This window comes from Cryptomeria japonica, chromosome 1 (assembly GCF_030272615.1).
Source record: "Cryptomeria japonica chromosome 1, Sugi_1.0, whole genome shotgun sequence".
In the NCBI taxonomy this organism is placed as follows: domain Eukaryota; kingdom Viridiplantae; phylum Streptophyta; class Pinopsida; order Cupressales; family Cupressaceae; genus Cryptomeria; species Cryptomeria japonica.
In genome coordinates, this window is record NC_081405.1 from 296,864,499 (window position 1) to 296,886,687 (window position 22,189).

A 22,189-nucleotide genomic window follows, 5' to 3' on the forward strand; every position below is an offset into this window, starting at 1 on the left:
GGTTGATGAACATGTTTTGGTGTACATTGGAGTGGAAGGTGGCAGATTGAGGTAGGGTGGAGTGGATGAAGGTGAATTGAGGTAGGATGAAGGATTAGGATTAGACAAAGGCTTGAGGTAAGATGGATGGTTAGGATTAGGTGGAGGATAGAGGTAGGATGGAGGATTAGGATTAGATGAAGGAGTGAGGTAGGATGGGGGATTATGATTATGGATTGTGTAATGAATCTGGGGATAATGAGATGGTGGATTTGGATTATGGATATAAGTGGCAATGTCATTATGAAAAGATGGAGGTATGGATGTTGAATATGAGGAATATGTGGATGTGAGATATGAGGGAGTTGTGGGTGGAAGAGATAATGTATTTCCCTTGTCAAGGGTGTGATAAGGATCATGAGTGGATGCGCATGGAGGAATGGTAGGGTAGATAGGATGAACAGTTGAATTTTGGTATCTGACACTTGGTGCAATCTTGCTAAGGATGAGGGTATCAAAAATTTTAATTTCATATTCATCTTGATCAACAAGACTCTCATCATCATCAGTAGTGGAAGAAAATGAAGGACAACCAATCTCATCATAATAAAATTGTGCTATGGCGATTAGTGGATAAGTTGGAAAGATGGAAGATGAAAATGAATGATAGACTAAATCTCAGAATGGGATGAATGACAAGCTCAGACAAGGATGACAACTAACTTTGAGGAAGTTGGAAAGACGATGAAGTTTGATGTTCAATTTTGGATGTTTGATGTTTAGATTGATGATCTAGGAAGAAGGCAATGATGACAAAAATTGGGAGATGAGAGGTGATGATGGACGATAGTGATGACACAAGAATTGAGATGATGACAAACCAAGGTAATGACTCGAAAACTGGGATGATAAAAGTGACAATGCAAATTGAGACCCTGGTAAACAAGGACAAAGATGAACTCAACCTCTCACAAATGAAAAGCCACCAAAATGTAGTACAAATTCAATGGAATAGGGTTGAAACCCACCAAAGACAAATTTTGGCAGCACAACGAGACAAAAAGGAGCAAACCCATTGAATTAGGAAGCGAACTCGCCAAAGTAAAAGACACACTTGCTAAAGGATCAATGACTAAGATGACTAGAAAAGATAATGGAGAACCTACTGGAGTTAGGTGCAAACCCGTCAAACTAGACAACTGAAAGACAAGGCAAAAATAGAGTGTGAACCCACCAAAGTAAAGAGAAAACCCGCAAGTTCTGGAAGCAAACCCGCGAGAGTTGGAATGATAGTGACTATGACAAGTATGTCAATCTAGCTCAAACATAGAGACGTTCCCATGATACCAAGAAGAAAACCCATTGTAGGACAGTAGTAACTAGGACTAAGTGAAATGAGGTGTTTGACAACTTGGATTTATTTTGGCAAAAGATTGTTTTGTGATACAAACACATCAAGCTTGCAAAAATGCAATGTCTTGCACAACTAAGATAAAGGCTGCCTTAATTAGCCTAAGATGTTCCACTAGTATAAACTAGACAAAACACAAAGTCAAACATACATCCTAGGTTGGATATGTGATACTACCTACTATATCCCCACTTGGATTTCTGTAAATATTGAAACACAATAGATAGATAGAGATTTCAGTGGCTCTATCTCTCCCACCATGGCACACACTTGTCAGGGACACCAAAATCTCATAAATCGAAGATCCAAAGATCTTATGAATTGGGGGACATTTGTCTCAACTATGAATAATACGAATTGAGGCGACTTTGAAGGTTCGACCTGTTGCACCAGCAAGCAAAAAAGGATTGGGGTTACTAAAACATGGTTCATAGTGGGGGTACTTTCAAGGTAATTTGGTGGTTATACATGTTGTGGCTAGCTCATTTAAGAGACATCCTCGTCTATAGAACACAAGTTTTTATGCTTCTGCCACACAAGCACTAGGGGATTATGACTTTTGTCAAGACCACGAAGGTATTTACATGTAGATACTGAGGGAAACCATTGGTATAACACATTGGCACCAATTGATTATGGATTTTGCCAAAATCATGAATATTTATATAGCAGACCGAAAGAGTACCACTTGGGTCATTCCCTCTCACCCGGTCTTATCGGCTACTTGGGAGGAAAGCCCTTCTATCTACTTGAGTAAAAGCGAGTGTTGCTAACACTTTTCTCTTGCACCCAGGACCACAAGAGCCAGAAGAGAGGATAATGTGTATTAGCAATAGATCCACTCAATAGATGCACATGCGTTCCAAGCATGAAAAATAGGTTGTTCTTTTCCTTTAAGAAATTGAAGTGTGCCACTAAATTAAATCAGAAGATACAATACAAAGCAAAATCATAATAAAAAGAAAGACATTTTTTCAATATGCTACCCTCTTTGGTGGCCCTATGATAAAGTGTTAATATTTATAAGCATGGGGTCTTCAACAGGAAAGATGGCTACACAAATGTTAGAAAAATCCAATCAATACACAAAAAATGAGTAGGTTAGCAATAATCCGGTCAAATAAGAATTCTGAAAAAATGATAGTAAAAAAAGAACTTCAAACCCGCCACAACACAACTCAAACCTGCTGGACCATGCAAATAGCAAGCAAACCTGCCATTGCATAGTGCAAACTCACCCAACTTGACCTCAAACCCGCTATAGTAGGCAACAACTAGGCTATGAAATCACTAGAGCTTGAAATGAAACATGTAGCTTTGAAATGTTTCGCACAGGTAAAAGACCCTAGTAGTGAACCCACCATACTGATAAAAAATATAGATAGATAAAATGACAGACCCTAGAACAAAAAAGACTCAGAATTAACCTTGTCAAGTCAAACCCACCATAGTTGTATGCAAACCTGCGAGAGTACAAAAAACTGACAACAAATTATACCTACAGATGAAATGGCAGGAGTGCATTCTCGCTGGAGTCGGCAATGAACTTGTTGTAATTGGCCACAAACCCACTTGACTTCAAAAGTTATCCTAGTGACGAAATGACTTTTGTCAAAGCGGAAGTAGACCTCCGAAAATGCATTTTTTGCCACCAAGCATTAAGCCTTGCAATTAAATCTACTAAAACAAGAAGTAAAAGATTGAATTGACCCACAAAGTGGGTCCCACCAGGCGTTCTAGAGAATGTGTGTGCTAAACAAAATCAATTGAAAATCTAAATTAAAAATTTTAGCATTCACAAATAAATCAAACACCTCAAGACCGGGATGCTAAAAAGGAAATAAACGAAGCTAAATTATCAAATAACAAATAAAAATGCAAACTCATTCAAATTCGTTGATTTGATTATCCTGCGATTTAATGTGTTCTCATGATGTTGTAGATGCTATATTTTGCTCCATGACATCTGATGCAAGATATGGATGATGATTAATGGAAAATGGATATGCAAAGGTGAGTAATAATTTCAACATTGTGACGATATGATTATGAAAAAGTGGATGATTTGCTTGGAAAATGAAGGGTTTAGGTTAGGAGACATGTGACTTAATATGATTAATTAATTAATTAATTGATTCAATTATTAGAAGTGGACAAGAAATGCATTAAATAATCAAATCATGTATTTGATTTATTTAATAGATGAAATCGTGAATATTTAATTAATTAAATGATTTTGGGTTGTCGAATAATTAATTAAATGAGGCTATAGCATTATTAATAAGATTAATTGGCTAGAAGGGGGGAATGCTACAAGGTGATGAAATGCAACCACAGACAAAGAATTGAAAAGGTGGAATAGTCTATGGCGGAGATAAAGAAAAACCTCAAGAACCTGGTTGACATAAGCAAAGAATCCATGAACAATAGTATAGAGGGGCTCAAAAAGATCAATGCCATGGTTGTGGAATACAGATCCATTCATAGTGAACCTGAGAAGATCTTGGAGGTGAAGACATGGTTGCTGGAGACAACAAAGACACTAGCCCTAGTTCCAGGACCAAAAGCAGGAGAAGCAATAAGGGTACCTCCAGATTCATTATGGAGGAACTGGAGGAAATCAACAAGATTCCCATCCAGAAGAACAAGGAGTTGGTGCACTCTCTTAATTGAGTGCTTTTCTTTTGTTTTGTCTTGTTGTCTGTTTCTCTTTTGCTTTTGCGACTATTCTGGGGTGCTCCCCTGTTTTGTTGTTGGTTTATGTCTATTTGGCTAATGGCCGGCTTTTGTAAAACTTTTGGTTTCGGGTCCATGTAAAATCCATTTATCTTTATCAAAAACTAAGTAAATAACACAAAATTATTAATTTAAAAGCACTTAGGATAGCTAAATTCAATTAATTAGATTAATCAAATTCAAGTGTCTACAATAGTGCCAATACTTGCAAATATAAAACCCTTTATCATTAAAAAAATTATATTTGAGCATCAAAATATATAACTGCGTTATATTATTGTTATTTTTTTCCTCAAAAGAAAACACATTTCTTTGTTGAATGTCTTCAAGTATAGAACCAAGTATATTGAATCATTTGGCCTTACATTCTAGATAATATCCCATATAGATTTTAAAAACATTATGTTGAAATCATGGATTAATTCTTCTTCATCTTTCTAAATATTCATCTTTCTAAATATTAATGCATTTAATTGATTTTAAAATTGAGGTCAACTCTTTCACTTAATTGAGGTAAGTGAAAGTAAAAGGGTTGGTAAATTAATAAACCAATCTCTTACATTCACTTTTAATGAGTAGACAAAGAATTCAATTAATTAGATTAATCAAATTTAGGTGTCTACAATAGTATCAATACTTGCAAATATAAAACCCTTTATCATTAAAAAAAATTATATTTGAGCATCAAAATCTATAATTGTGTTATATTTGTAGACATCTAAAACTAGTTAAATCAATATTTAATTAATTTAAGCTTGTCAACATAATTAATTGATTTAATTGTGTTATCCTTATTCTTCTCAAAGTTAATTAAATCTGATTTAATTAATCCTGCTACTATTGTCCAATAATTAATTTATCAAAAAAATTAATTATTCCCCTATTCTTCTAAAGTCCCTCCAATAATTATTTCCTCTAAACCCACTCAGTTAATTAATTTTAATTAATCAACCTAACTTAAGTGATTCCTACAAATCACTTAGCCTAATTGATTCTTCTAGAATCTCTCATAATCCCACTTATCATTATTCTCCAATTTTAAATTCTCCCACTCATGTCACATCAATCTTGAACCTCTCAAATAAATTCAAATTTCTTTGAATCCCCCTATGCATCCTCATTTTGAAATTCAAATTTCCTTTCCCCTCCTCTTCTCAAGGAATTTTATATATATTTTTATTTCTCCAATGCATCATTGATCCATGTCCACTATCTTGAATCAATCTTATCCTTTCATAAGAAAATCAATCTTGGCCCTCCATTGACCTCCTCCAATCTATAAATTGGAGCATCTTTCCTTCCCAAATCAAATAAGTCTTCTATTCTTCTATCCTTATGCTGCCAATTTCTCCTCCTATCATATTTTCCTCATAATCCTCTATTAAATCCTTTTATCCATCATCCAAATCCAAATCCTCAATCATCATGTTGAGCACTTAAGAGCAATCCACATCCACAACAAGCAAAAGAGAAAATCAAGTGGAGCAATCAAAGGGGCGCCTTCACTTCATTGAGCTCAATCCGAGGAACAAGTGGAGACTCACAAAGGTATAATGGTGTTTGTTGCATTTGTTTGATGTTTTATACATATTTCTATTCAAACTAACCATTTGCCTCTCAATCCTAGTTTCCTTCATGTTCATTTTGGCATGCCTGGTGGGACCCATGTCCCTAATTTGATGTTTTTGTGAGTTTTTGTGTTTTGAAAAGTCGCAGGTTACATTCCCAGCGTGAAAGCTCCTATGAATTTATGTTGTACACAAGAACATTATGTTTTATTACTTGTATGAGCATCTACTAATTGTCGTACGAGCATGTGTTGATACTCGTACGAGTTTCTATTTTCTATCTTTCTTCTTTCTATTAATACTCGTACGAGTTTCTTTCTGGTGTCGTACGAGTGTCTGTTCTTAATTGTATGAGTCTGTGTGTTTTATCGTACGGGTGCCTGAGAAAACTCGTACAAGTTGCTGATTTTTGCTTACTCGTATGAAAAACAGAAGAGTTTTGTGATATGAATTTGTCAATACTAATCCTAACCCATCTTTTTTCTCTGTTTTTCTGACATTTTTGATAGCCTAACATGTGTTTTTGCATAACGTTAGTCCAAGATTCCGCTTGTCAAAGAATCTATTGCTCAAACCATTGGACTACTAATTCATTGTTTTGCAGGTTGCCTAAGGAGATACAAACAAACATTGTGTCTTTCTAATCATTTTATTAGGCACTTAAATTTCATGGGGTAAAAAGAACAATTTTCTTTATGTGTTTGAGGAAAGCGTAGAGGTAGGAGAGTATACTTTTTTCTATATAGACAATTAGAAATCCAGACCCTTGAAACTTTTCTTGTTTGCTTGCACGCTTTTAACCTTAGCGGGCCTACCCTCCCGATTTGGTGAGAGGGGAACGACCCAAGTGAGTACAGCTAAAACCCAAGCATTCTAACTCACTATAATAAATAGGCCTTTTGAGATGAAAATCTCGAAAGACTGAGTTATTTGAGTTTATACTCATATCAAGCACTTTGTAGGGCCCCTTGAGGTCTAAATCATGCTTGTGTGACTACCATTGTGCTTGGTACTTTGTAGGGCTATAGGCCTCAATCACGCTTGCGTGACTGCAAAGGGTAGTCTTCTAATGAAAAATCCTTACTAAGAGCCTTAGGAATAGAAACTACTTGGTTCACCTTTGAAAGTTGGATAATATTTGTGCAAGGGAGATAGTAACTCCCCCAAGATACTTGTCATATCGTGCCCCCATTAGCGTTTGGAGTCGATTAATATGGCATTGAGAATCCATTGCGTGAGACTCAGTGACCATATTCTGATTAGCTATTGGGTGTGTACCCGATTCAGCAAGCAAAGGTTTTCCTCCTCATCCAACTTCCTAAGATAGCACACTGTGTGTCCAATGTGTATTAATTGCTTGATATATCTTGCCAAGTCCATCCTTCCGCCAACCAATCAATCCTCCCTCTCTCCAAATTCCATCTTATCATCATCAAATCCCTAATCCATTTCTATCTATCCAAACAATTCTCTAATCCACTTTCAACCATCCAAACAACCATCCTTCGTCAACCAACATTTTTTTCCAAATCATTCATCTGACTTTGGGTAGCCTTCCCCTTTCTTCTTCCTATTATATTTCCATTCTTCCATAATCATTCTCCTTCTAATCCAATCAAATCTTCAAAATTCTAATCAACCAATCAATCCATCTTTCTAATCCGGTAATCCAATCCCTCATCAATCAATCATCCAATCCTTTAATCCAATCATCCCCCAATCAATCATCAACTCTAATCCAAGGTCAATACCTTGTGAGAGTTTTATTTAGACCTTTATTTTAAATAAAATCAGTCATCTTGGCTTGTGTACTTAGGAAATCATCTCCCCCAAGCATATTTGCTCAATCCTTTTGTGGTCGATCCAGACCACTATCCTTTTATCTCCTCTTTGCTTAGGGTCATAAGTCTATCCTTAGTAGAGGGAGATTTGATCAATCTTCATAAGGTCTAAATTTTACCCTACCTTGGTCGTCACCTAGGTTTGTGGTCTTTATCATCAATCCTCCACCCGAAATCCTAATCTAAGGACTAGGGTGAAATCTTCATCAATCCTCGATCAAGCCATCAACCAATCCAATCCAATCCAATCCAATCCAATCAAATCAAATCAAATCCAATCCAATCCAAATCCAATCAAATCTAGTCCATCATCATTTGAAGCCAAGTCCTAATCGTCATCTTCATCATCTTTCCAATCTAATCCCTCCTTCTCAATATGGCTACCCAGAATTTTAAGGCTTGGTGTGAGAAGATGCTCATGGGAGTTTATGAACCACCTCAACCAGCCTACCAAGTCAATCCCATAACCTCCCAATCATCTATCATATCCCCATCCATTTCATCTCAACACATTGTATCCAATCCTAATCTATATCATATCTCTTACCCTTCCTCTACCTTTGACAAGGGAAATCCATCTTATTCCCCATCTGTATCTCCATATTATCCCTCATCCGCATGTATACCTTCATATCCCCTCCCATCCATATCACAACCCCCCATCCTGTTACAACACCTTCATTACATCTACTCCCCATCCAAATCCTTTACTTCGTAGTCCTCCAAGCATTAATCCTAATCCCCCAATCCATTATCCCAATCCTTCATCTAATACCAAACATCCACATAATCCTAATCCTCCAAAGTCCATATTATCCACATCCTCTAAATCCATCATCCATAATCTTATCCAAGACATGCTAGAAAAGGAGACAAAATCCCCACCTCGAAATCAAGTTGCCTCGTCTCCTCAATTCCTCCATCCACTTCAATCACCTCCACCTCAAAACAAATCCCAATCCCCCACAATTCATGATACCCCTGTAGACACCTAAAATTGTCCAATCTAATTAAATAAATATTTTATTTATTTAATTATCTAAACCTAATTCTTCTATTAATTAAATAAATCCTTATTTATTTAACTAATTCATTTATCCTCTTCTAGCCTTATTTCTCATTTAAATAAATACATTTATTTATTTAAATTATCATTTTCCTAAATTAAATAAATATCTTATTTATTTAATTGATCCCACTTCCTCTATTAATTAAATAAATCTTTATTTATTTAATTAATTCATTAGCCTTTTCTACCTATGACACATGTCATTCATCTCTTAATTCATACACTACCTACCCCTTTCATTATTTTATTATTTCTTTTACCTACTCTCTAATCATAGCCGACCTCCTTTTACACCTCTCAATCTTATCCCTCCATTTCATATAGTGTCTTCTATATAAGGAGATGCTTCCTTCATTATCAAACCCTAATCACCGAGTCTAAGGAATCAACTTATGCAATTGACTACACTAAGATCCTACTTGCAACCACATTTCATTCTTTGTTGAGCTCTTGTGCACATAAAATCTGAGAGCAAATATATCAAGCAAGATCAATGGAGATAGGAAGAATGGAGATCAAAACCCTATTGGACATGTGATGGTATAATCTTTGTGATTTCGTTTGATTTGCATTGTCTTAGGTAATCTTCATATGTTATGGTGGATCTTTGTTGATTGTTAGGCTAGGGTTTTGTGGTTGAATTCATTTAGCCTTTCAATATTGTTATTATTGTTATCCATTTTCACCATATACATTTTGGCACGCCCGGTGGGACTCTTGTCCCTTTTTGCATTTAACATCTTGTTGTAGATTTTGTATTTTGAAGTTGCAGATCTGGCATTTCCGATAATATTTTTGACATTTCTGCGTCTGCGAACTCTCAGATCGCGTTTTTGATTTTCTGGTGCGTATGTGACATCTTGGATCGCGTTTGTGTTTTCGACAAAATTTTATTTTGCAGGTTTCCGAAAGGCGCGTCTGTGTTACTGAAACGCGTCTATGTCGTTTTAATTCGCGTCTGCGTCTGGGAAGTGTGTCTGTGTTTTTTATCAGCGTCTATGATTCACAGAACCGCGTCTGTGTCACAGAGTCACGTCTATGTAGGGGGTAACCGCGTCTGTGTTCCCCAGTTTTGAGATTTTGCATTTTTCATTGATTCAATTTTTGGATTTTGCATTTAGGGTTTCAGATCTGGTCTATTTTTGGACTAACATTTTCAGATCTAGCTAACAAAATTGGTCTAGCTTGTCTTGGAAGCAAAATCGTTTGGTTGAAGGCCCCTATTTTCACAAAGTCTTTTGGATTTTAAAATTTACCTAACTTGTGTGCATGCAGGAAGGGGTGATTATTTCAAACAAATCCAAACTACTAACAACTCTTTGTTGCAGATCCTTGGCAAGGGTTTTGGATTTTTATTGTGTGTCTTGTTTTCATAGACTAGCAAACACTTCCATTGGTGCACTAAAATTGAATCATTGTCTTTTGTGTCTTGAGCAATAGGCTCTTTTTGTTTAATCTTTAGAGGGCCTATCTTCCCATATGGTCATTAGGACTACTAGTGAGAAGAGAACGACCCAAGTGGTAGCAAGGAAAACCCACCTCATCCGAACCACTATAATCAAATGTATTCATGGTGAAAACTATGAATAACGTGTGCTGATTAGTTCATACCGACACTATGTCTCCCCATAAACCCGTTTGATCAAATTTATTTGATCATTTGTAGGGCGTAACCCCTACCGGCTGGGAGCCTTCTGTATTTATAGAGCTGAAAGTGCCGCATGTATGGCCACATGAGCGGATGCCCTTACTAGCACCATTTTGTTTTAGAAGCCCAAATCCTTCTAGTTGTTGGGGCAGGAGGTCAGACCTCTGGTAGCGGCCCACACACATACGGTTCTTAGTAGAGATACAAAGTTTGCCATGGGGAGTTTTCATGGGGACTGATGCTTGGCTGACCTGAGAAGTGAGTGCCGAGGGTGGAGCCAGTGAGGTCAAGCATCTAAGTATCCGCTCTGAATAGCGTAGCCTCGGGGGTAAAACCCCATGTGGGATCAACAACTATTGTCTTGGCGAGCCATAGGAATTGTGCTTGACTTATTTTAAACATTCAAAACATTTCAAAACCAAACAGCAAAACATTGTGTCTTTTGTGTCTTCAAGTGTATGCAAAAACATTTTTACATGAAACAACACACTTTTCTTGGAGTCATTTTAAGTCTAGACACTTGCAAACATTGGGTCTTCATCAACACTGTGTCCTCTTGTCACGAAAATCAGTCAAACAGTCAGATTTGATCACAACAAAACAACTTCACAGATTGGAAAAATTGCACAAAATTTGCAGAAACGCGTCTGTGTCGGGCATAATAGCGTCTGCGTTGTCCAGTCGCATCTGTGAAGGACAGAATCGCGTCTGTGTTCCAACAGTCAACAGTGCATTTGGCAAGCAAAAAAATCTCAGAAGCGCGTCTGTGTCTGGAAACCGCGTCTGTGAAGTATACAGGCGCGTCTGTGTCCAAAATTGAAAAACTGTTACAGTCCAGCAAACATAAAAAAGAAAATCTCAGAAGTGCGTCTATGTTAAGCAGAGCAGCGCCTGTGTCAGGAAACCGCGTTTGTGAAGTATACAGACGCGTTTGTGTCCAGAATTGAAAAACTGTTACAGTCCAGCAAACAACATAGTCAGTTTCGGAATTCTTGAGCTTCCTAGGTCATCTCTCTAGGGTTTCATTTAGCATTCAACCTGTCCTTGGGTCTCAAAAAGTCTATCATTGCTTCACATCTTACATTACATTCACATTTGTCTAAACTTGAGTCAAAAGGTCACTTGCTTGTCCTCATCATACTTTGTCAACACACTACATACAACAACACTTTGCTGAGTGGTCCCTCATCAAGGTTTCTTACCTTTGGGTCTCATTTGGTCTTACTTAGAGTCAAGGTCAACTTACCTCATCAAGAGAAACTATCCTCTCTTTGGAAGTCACACCTACTCTACTACATACATACTTGGTCTTACACTTTGGGCATTGCAAGTACACTTCAGATTCATTTACATTCCATTCAACTCTTGGTCTTCCATACTCTTTCCATTTTTCATCTAGTCTCTCACATCTTGGTCAATACCTAGTTCATGGTTGAAACCCGTCTTCAAAAATCTAGGAGAGAAACTAAAGAGGCTCAAGAGTCCACAAACATGAGTTCTTATGAGTATGACAATGATATCTTTTTCAATTCTGATCATACTACAGTACCTGACATGGATGTCTATAGAAACATGCCAAATGTTGAGAACATGGACACTATAAACAACAATGCTACACACAGTGACAATGTGGACAACTTTTCAGTACATTCAGCAGATGTAGAAGAATCCATCATGAATCCCCATTTCAATTGATTGGTTGAGGAAATAATGAGGAGGGATAGACAATACTTCTTACAAATGATGGCACAAAGTGGAGCCAAGATACCTCATGATTTTGACATGTCTCAAATAATGGAACATAGACCTTTGCAACAACCTCACTCCAATATGGATCAAAGGAGACCTAATAGTGGAGGAAATAGAGGACCACATATGGTACCTGAATCACCATCAGCTTTGCTTCAAAAACCAGAGGTCCCACATACACATGGTCAAACATATGATACTTACCTTCATAGACCATTATGGAAGTCTTATGCAGACAAATATGCTCAATCACATACCAATGCTAAGGAACAACCACCAAAGCAATTGGATATTCAAAGGCATGCTCAAAATTTGGACACAAGGAAACCTCATGTCAAATTTGGGGGCAACACAATGGAACATGACATGCCTGTAGAATATGGTATACATGCACAAAATAGATATGGTGTTCCTCAACATGAATCTATACCAAGTGGTCCATATACGCAGCATCATTATAGACCTCCCCCATATGAACATGTGTATGATCAATATCATCCATATATGCAACATGCACCTCCTCCAATGGGTACCTCGAACATAGGATATGGTCCAAGAAGTCGATCTCCACCTAAGAGCAATTTGGAGCAACAAATCAGGGACTTACAAAAGAAAATGGAGGACATAAATACAGCAAAGCCAACATACACAATGAGAGACATATGTCCTTATCCATTTGACAAGAGCATTCCAATGCCTCCATTTCCTACAGACTTTGTGATGCCTAAATTTGACAAGTATAGAGGAAAAGGGGATCCTAAGGCACACATAAGACAATTTTTCACAGCTTGCATTGAAGTAGCAGCAGAAGAGACATATTTGATGAGATTATTCCCACAAAGCTTAGGTGATCAAGCTATGGAATGGTTCTCCCAACTTCCACTTGGAATTAAGTCATGGGGTGACTTAGCAGAGGCATTTATTCAACATTTCTCCTACAACATAGAGACAGACATATCAGTCACTACTTTGTGCAACACCAAGCAAAAAGAGGGAGAATCTTTTGCATCATTCTTACAAAGATGGAGAAATCTAGCCAGCAGATGCTCTTGTGAAATTCCACAAAAACAAATGGTAGAAACGTTCACACAAAATGTTAACAAAGAGATTGGTTATGACTTAAGAAAAGCTTGTTTGTCCACCTTCAAGGACGTCATTGAAAAAGGATTAGCGACAGAAAAGGTCCTAATTGAACAAGGAGTCATCAAAATATTCAAGGAAAACAAAGATGACTTTAAAGGAAAAGACAAACCAAGATTTTGGAATAAAAACAAGAACACAGTCAATGATGGTGTTGTTGATGCCAACACAATGCGACCCAAAGTCATCTTTTCAGGATCAAGTTCTACAAACAATCAAGTGAATACTCAAACAACTTCCAGATCATGAAGGAAGTATACCCCATTGGGAGAACCACTTGAGTTAGTCTTCAAGAAGCTAGTGGCAAACAAGGTAATCACAGTTCCAGATTTTCCTCCATATGAACCAAAGGTTAAACCAAATTGGTGGAACGATGATGAGTATTGTGAGTTTCATAAGAGCAAGGGTCATAAGACAGGAAATTGTCATCGACTAAAGAACATCATACAAGATCTCATTGATAGAGGTGATATTGAGATTGAGGGACATTCATCCAATCAAGAACATGAGATGTTTAAGGAACCATTCCCAAAACATGACAAGGGAAAAGCTAAAGCCACAGAGGATCAAACCAACTATACCAGAGCATCCTACAACTATGATTCAACTGTCAATCACATCTCGATGGACAATTATGTCTCTACCATTATCATCAAGGACAAAGCGTTTGAGAATTCTACTCAGAGACCTAAGATTGTCCTAAAAGGTGTTGGATCTTATTCTGAACCTACCTCTGAATTTCATGTTACAACCCGCCGAGGTAAAATCACTTTGCAAGGTGCTCCAACTAAAAACACAGCTTCTTCATCAACCAAACCTGAGTATGACCTTGTAGAACAGTTAGGGAAGACACCCACGCTCATTTCAATCCTTGAACTATTACACATATCTCCCGCACATAAAGCCATTCTTGATAAAATCTTGAGAGATACTGTTGTTCCTACTCATCTAAACGTGGACCAGTTTCAAGCCATGGTGGGATACCTTTCCATTCCACACTCCCTTACTTTCACAGAAGCTGATGACGCCTCTGTAAGTCAGCCGCATAATGCGCCATTACACATTGAAGCCTTCATACACAAACATCGAATAAAACAAGTCCTGATAGATGGAGGAGCAGGTCTGAACATTTGCACATTAAGCACTATCACACAATTGGGATATTCTGATAAAGCTGTGAATTCTACAAACAAGATCACCATTAAGGCATATGATGATGAAGAGTGTTCATCCAAGGGTACAGTCATCTTACCTCTCAGAGTTGGGCCAGTTACAAAGGATGTGATCTGTCAAGTCCTGGATTTAAATCTCACTTATAACATATTGTTAGGATGTCCTTGGATCCATGAAATGAGGGCAGTTCCATCCACATATCACCAATGCATTAAGTTTCCTCATAATGGAGTGGAGGTAACAGTTAACGGCGATCCTAATTCATTCATATATTGCAATAACCTGAAATCAAAGACTGAGACCATCATTCCTAGTAATCGGGAGGTTGTTCCTTCGTCGGCATACATTGATCCTGAGTCATTAAAACCTTTGACATCCAAACAAGGTGAGCTTAGAGGCAAGTTTCAGGACAAAGGCATGGGGGAATATACTTTCAATCAAACCATGTACTTAAGACAAGTCATGAGTTCCCCAAAAGAATATAGAAGACCACATCCTAACAAGCAAATCTCCATCATGACGCTCAAATGGGACCCTACTATCTTTCAAAGATGGGGTGAACTAGAAGAGGAAGGTTTATACCAAATGCTTTTCAAAGATAATGAAGAGGAAACACAAGACCACGTCAATCTTCCATGTGAGAAATATGGCAAAGGCTTCAAAATTCTACAAAAATTCGGGTATGATGGAAAAAGCCCTCTGGGGTTACAAAAGGAAGGTATCATCGAACCTTTACAACCTGAATTGACTTTCAAGAAGGAACGCTCGAAAGGACTTGGTTTCTTAACTTCCAAGGTCCACACCCAAAGGACAGAAGAAGCCTTACAAATCAAAGCTGCCAAAATTCAACAAGAGAATCGCTATTCCATAGATTCCAACGAATGGGAATGGGGTTCCGACAAGTCTTCCAGTGACTACGAGCTCACCGAGACATTCAGAGAGCCAGATGAACCCATAGAAGAGGAGGAGTTTTATAACAAATTCAGAGTTGGTCAAGAAACAACCCATGAGGAGTCTACACAGTCCTTGTCTCAAGGTTCTAGGTTGAAATCACATAGGATGAGAACACCTGTTCCGAAATGCGCTACTAGTGATGATAATTTGGATTCGTTCGCGATCGAGACTGATGAGGAGAGTGCCATCGATGACCTCGATAATTACCTTGACATACCGGAATATAATCACATCTTCACTCTTAGCCCCACTAACTTCGAAGACATTAACGGCCTTCCCCTTGTTCACCACCAACTCATTGACTGGGATCATGAAGGACCTGCACAATTGGATACATTCCAAAACGATGAAGCTTTTATTGACTATCTAGGCATACGGGATGATCTTCCCCCTGGAGACCATAAAGCGAGATACACTATAGAACTCAATAGCGTGGCATATTTTGGTGAGGGTGTCGGACCTTCTAGTCGCAAAAATGTGAAAATAAGAACAAATCAAGGGTCTTATGGCGAAAACCACATTGTGGCGCTATCTGACCCCAAAAAAGTAAAAAGAAAGGACGTATCTAAGGGTGAAAACCTCTCTGAGGCGCCCAAAGATGGAAGGATCGACATTCTCCCAGCATCATATGAGGAAAAATCATCCATGTTGGTAGAGGAGACTATCAAAACAAACATCGGTACAGAAGAGGTTCTACACAACATATTCCTAACTCAATCACTGACAGAGTCTGAAAGGTCAAAATTCATAAGTTTCTTCAAAAAGCGACAAATCAACTTCGCCTGGTCATACGCTGATATGCCTGGATTGGATCCGGATTTGGTAATGCATCATCTGATAGTCAAACCGGGGGCAAAACCAATAAAATAGAAATTAAGAAAAATGCATCCACAAGTGGCATTACTAGTCAAAGCAGAACTTGAGAAATTACTCGATGTCGGATTCATACGCCCAATTGATTATCCTAAATGGATCTCCAACTTGGTACCTGTCAGTAAACCAGATCGCAGCATCAGAATTTGCACAAATTTCAGAGACATCAACAAAGCTTGTCCAAAGGATGACTTCCCATTACCAAACATTGACTTGATTGTTGATCTCACAGCAGGTCATGAAATGCTATCATTAATGGATGGATTCTCTGGCTATAATCAGATAAGAATCGCACCCGAGGATCAACACAAAACATCATTTACTTGTCCATGGGGAACTTTCTGCTGGAATGTCATGCCTTTCGGGTTAAAGAATGCAGGTGCTACATATCAAAGAGCCATGACTACTATCTTTCATGATCTCATGCATGCAACTGTGGAAGATTATGTTGATGATCTCTTGGTCAAATCAATAGACAAAAATACACATTTGGACATACTTTCAGTTGCCTTTGATCGATTGGAAAAATACAAAGTAAGATTAAACCCTAAGAAATGTGTCTTTGGAGTAACCTCGGGGAAGCTCCTAGGATTCATTATATCTAAAAGAGGAATTGAAGTGGATCCAGCAAAAGTCAAAGCTATCTTGGAAATGCAACCACCAAGAAATATCAGTCAACTTCGATCCTTACAAGGCAGACTCCAGTCCATTCGAAGATTCATAGCACAACTGGCAGATAAGTGTAATCCTTTTCAGCACCTGCTACATAAAAACATCAAATTCAAATGGGATGACAACTGTCAACAGGCTTTCCAGACACTAAAAGATTATCTTCTAAATCTGCCAGTTCTGATGCCACCAGTTCCAGATCAACCACTGTTATTATACATTTCAGCTACTCCAACAGCACTGGGGGCACTCTTAGCGCAACAAATTGCTGAGGGCAAGGAAAAAGCAGTATATTATATCAGTCACACATTGGTGGGATATGAGCTAAACTACACACCAATTGAGTGTGCATGCCTCGCTGTGGTCTTTGCTTCACCGAAATTACGACATTACATGCTTACTCATAAGACAAAGTTAGTTGCAAGGATAGATCCATTGAAATACCTTCTCAATAAGGCAACACTTACTGGACGACTGGCCAAATGGGTAATGATACTGAGTGAATTCAACATCGAGTATGTAGATAGAAAATCAATAAAAGGACAAGCCATCACAGATCAATTAGCAGATGCTCCCATGATAGATGATGTTCCTATAAGTTCAGAATTTCTAGATGAATCCATTTTGACAATGTCACATGCAAAGACATGGCAACTATACTTTGACGGCTCATATACACAGCATGGGGCAGGAGCTGGCATCCTCTTTATAACTCCTCAAGGGGATTCTATACCAAAATCACACCGCTTATCATTTCCTTGCACTAACAATATAGCGGAATATGAGGCATTAACAACAGGATTACGAATTGCAGTTCAATGGAAGATCCAGGAACTTCGTGTTTTTGGGGACTCCCAACTTGTTATCCGTCAAACAACTGGTGATTACCAAACAAAAGATGAAAATTTAATGCCTTATAAACAAATGGTGGATGGTTTGAAACAACATTTCACAAAGATAGACTTTGAGCAGATACCAAGAGAGCAGAATCACGCCGCAGATGCCATGGCTACAATTGCCTCATTGATCAATCTACCTCAAAATGAGACCCGCTATGAGTTCTTGGTGGATAACCTTTTGGTCCCTTCATATGAGATCATGCCTATTGAGACGCTATGCGTTGTCGGTCCCAAATCCCAGTTATATGGTTCCATTTTCACATACCTACGTGACAATACTTTACCTCCTGATCTATCAAATAACCAGCGTCGCACTTTCATTCGCCAATCCTCTCGGTATGTCATTTTAGCTGATATCCTATACCGGTGAGGTCTAGATGGCACTCTTCTTAGATGTTTAGAAAGCGACGAAGCTCGGATTGCATTACGGGAAGTGCATGAAGGGATATGTGGTCCACATGCTAGTGGTCCTACCTTGGCCAAGAAACTCATCAGGACTGTATATTACTGGCCCAATATGGAGAAAGACTCATATCAGTTTGTCAAGAAATGTAAGCAATGTCAAATTCATGGAGACCTCATACATGTGCCAGCACAAGAACTTCAACCACTTGCGTCTCCTTGGCCCTTTTGTCAATGGGGACTCGATCTCATAGGCAAGATTCACCCTCATTCTTCCAATGGTCATAAATTCATTATCACTGCCACAGAGTATTTTACAAAATGGATTGAAGCCGTGCCTCTCACACAAGTTACTGGAAAACAGATTGCTACATTCATCCTTAACTATATCATTTGCCGATACGGTATTCCTGTTTCCATTATCACTGATAATGGGCGTCCCTTCAAAAATCAGGATGTTCGCGAACTTTGTGACCGCTTCCATATCTCCCATCGTTTCTCCACACCATACTACCCCCAAGGTAATGGCCAAGATGAGGTGTCTAACAAAACAATCCTTAAAATCCTAAAGAAGATAGTCGACGATGCTGGTCGTAATTGGCATATCCAGCTTAATCCTGCACTTTGGGCCTACCGCACAAGTGTCCGTACACCTACAGGAGCTACACCCTATTCACTAGTCTATGGTTCTGAAGCCATCTTGCCTATTGAGGTCGAGCTACCCTCTTTACGAGTCTCTTTGCAAAACATCATCAGTGATGAAGACTACAGGGTCTCTCGCTTACAAGAGCTGGAACTATTGGATGAACGAAGACAAACTGCTTTTAATCATCTCAAGGCTTACCAACAACAAATGAGTCGCAGCTACAATCACAAGGTCAAGCCTTGCACATTTGAGGTAGGTGACTCAGTTCTCAGAGAAAATCCTAAAAATCAACAAGACAGAGAGAAGAAGGGCAAGTTCGAACCAAATTGGCTTGGTCCTTACATCATTACAGCAGCATATGGATCTAGTGCATATCAGCTCTCAACTACAGAAGGTGAACCTTTGGAGGATCCTATCAACAGCATGCACCTTCACAGGTTCTACACATAGCTCTTCAGAGTATCCTAATTCGAAAATAAAAAAAATTAAAAAAATTATAAAACAAAAAAAATCGTTACTTGGTGAAAACCTAGAAAACAGGCGCCTTGTGACACAAAAACATTGAAAAATCAAAAAAAGTAAAGAGAAATAATTTCGTCCAACGGTGAAAACCACTTCGGTGGCACCCTGGGTAAGTATCATGGTGAAAACTGGATCACCAGCGCCATGTGTAGAGACATTGCTCCTCCCTCCTTCAGGATTCTCTTTCATCATTTCACTTTGCACACACTCACAACCTATTCGTTCATAATGAACTTACCCATTCCCATCATGGCTCGTTATTGATCTACCCAAGATTGGTTAGCCATTCTTTCCATCCATAATAAATCAGATCCTATCTGTGGCTAAGGCAAATCCTACGTTTAGTGATGGGTGTGGAACTGAGAACATCACATGTTTCGAGGAGTACAGTTTCTTCCAGCTTTCTTTAGTCTATCCGCGCACAATCTGCAATAAAGCAACATTTGCATCACAGATCCACAATAAAGTTTCGTCTTCTCCGCAATAAAGTATCAGTTTCATGGATTCAGTCAGTTTCAGATGAGACACAGCAGTAACAATGGGCTTCAACAAATCAAATCTTTCAGCAGACTCAGACAACATATGGTTCAGTGCTATCTATCATTTCTGTGAAAGTAAACATTGTGACCACAATCAAATACGACTTATACAAGTGACAAGAGACACTAAACTTGAGGACTACAGTGGATGTTGGTGTCGAGTCTTGGTTTTCCTTTGATTTTATCTTTTGATGACATGTCTTTTAGCTTTTCCGGGATGTCTTTGACTAGAAAGGTGAGGATGGGGTATCGTCACCTATTTGTACTTGTTGTCTGTGGATTGTCTCTTAGTAATGCTATGGCTTGTCCAAGGATATGAGGACACTGTGAATCTAGTGTGAACTGGGGCATTCCTTGTTTGTGACTGTTTTATCTCCATGCAAACAGGTACAATGACTTTCTGGGTCGAACATATGCCTCGATTGTCATAACCTACATGCCATAATAAAGCTCAATGATGATAACACACAAGAAGCTCTTTCACTTTCATATCTTCTGTCTTTCATCCCCCTTTCTTAATTGACTTCCATCGTCCTTCTCGAGTCGGCATAAGCCTGCTATCACATGACTGAGTATAATGACACACCAAAAACATTTGCATTTCATGTAATTTCACCTGCATTACCACATATAAGCATTTCATACATACATATAGATATCACAACTGCATCACATCCTGCACACAACACATATTAGCACATTTTACATTTCCATCATGTAAATAATTATTTGCATTATCATATTCATCTGCATTACATACATTCACATTTGCATCATGCATACACATATAAAACATAGAAGAACAAAAATATATTGCATTGCATTCTATACATATTTGCATCCATATCATAAGCATCACATAAGAACATCTCATCACAAAGGTACACATGCATATAGCTGCCGCAAAGATGAATCATCTCATATATATATAAAGTGTCATGATACAATGATGTCAAAATCATATGGCTACAAAAACACCCGCAGGTGTCTACAATACAAAAATGGTACAAAACTGATACAAAGGGAGCCCTCTAAGGCTATGATGAACTCCCTCCCTCGGAGCCGCCTGGCCTCGGTGGAATCTGAGCCCCTGAAGGACCCACCCCAGGATCATCCCTCCTGTCTCCTTTATCTGGTGGTGGTGGAGGACCCATGACCCCACCACTCGATGCCTGTCTCCTCCGGCTCCCTCCCGTAGCTGTCGCTGTACGCAACGGTCTATGGAAGCTCCTCACCTGCTGATCTGCTGGCACTGCACCATAGTAGAGGTCCCTACAGTAGGCTATCTCCTCTCCTGCCCACAGGACATAGGCATATCCGGCCCCTATGTCCTCTGCTGCCTGCCTCCCAGCCCTCAGTGCTGTCTCAGCCTCTGTGTAGTGCTGGATAGCCTGATCCCGCTCTCGCTCAGTATCCTTGAGCCTGGTCCTGAGCTGATCCCTCTCCCTCTCCAGATCCTGAATCTCATCTGCCTGGCCCTGACAAATCTCCCTCAAATCCATCAGCTCAGCCTCCACTGGGTCAACCCCCTCTGCCTCTGCCCCTGCCTGTGGCTCCTCCTCTGCGGGTGCTTGCCCCTGTGCCTGTACTGGTACTTGTCTCTCTCCCTATCCTTGTATCTTCACCTGCCTGGGACCCTATGCTGCTGGCACCTGTAAAGGCAATCCACCGCGACCCCTCACCACCCGAGCCTGCCTCTCCTCTCCACCCTCCCTCCGAGGTGCAACTCACCTCTCCCCAACTACTCCTCTCCTCCTCTGTCGGCCTCTCCCCCCATCACCTCCACCATCATCATCATCTCCCCCACCATCTCCCTCCAGTGCCTCTCCAGGATCTGTCAACCGTGGGAATGGATGCTCTGTCCAATATGCTATATACTCAGCATCCATCCTCGCGTCCTCGATCTCAGGCCACATGTCCCAAGGAAGAGGTATCATCTCCACCAGCTGAGTCACTGCCTGATCATATGACAGTAGCGGCCCAAACTGTGCTTGATCTCTGACCGTGCGGGCATACATGCCTGATCCCCGGGGCATCCTCTGAATCCGGCCAATCTGTCGGCCAATCCTGTCTACCAGCAAACTCTCCAGCACATAGGGCATCTGCCCAATCAAATACCTACTCCGGAAGGTGTAGGGAAGCTCAACTGCGTCATCCTCCCACTGCTCGCAACCCAGATTGGGTCGCCATATGACCTCATCAATGTCATCAATCACTCACCGCCAATACTCTAGCCTGCCAATCCGTGGCTGCGATGTGATCATATCATATAAATGCACAAAGCTGCGTCCATGACCTCTGCCCCTGAAGTGTATCGGTCGGGTAACCAACAGATGCTCGTAAGCCCATACCTGCAGCAGTGTCACTCCGC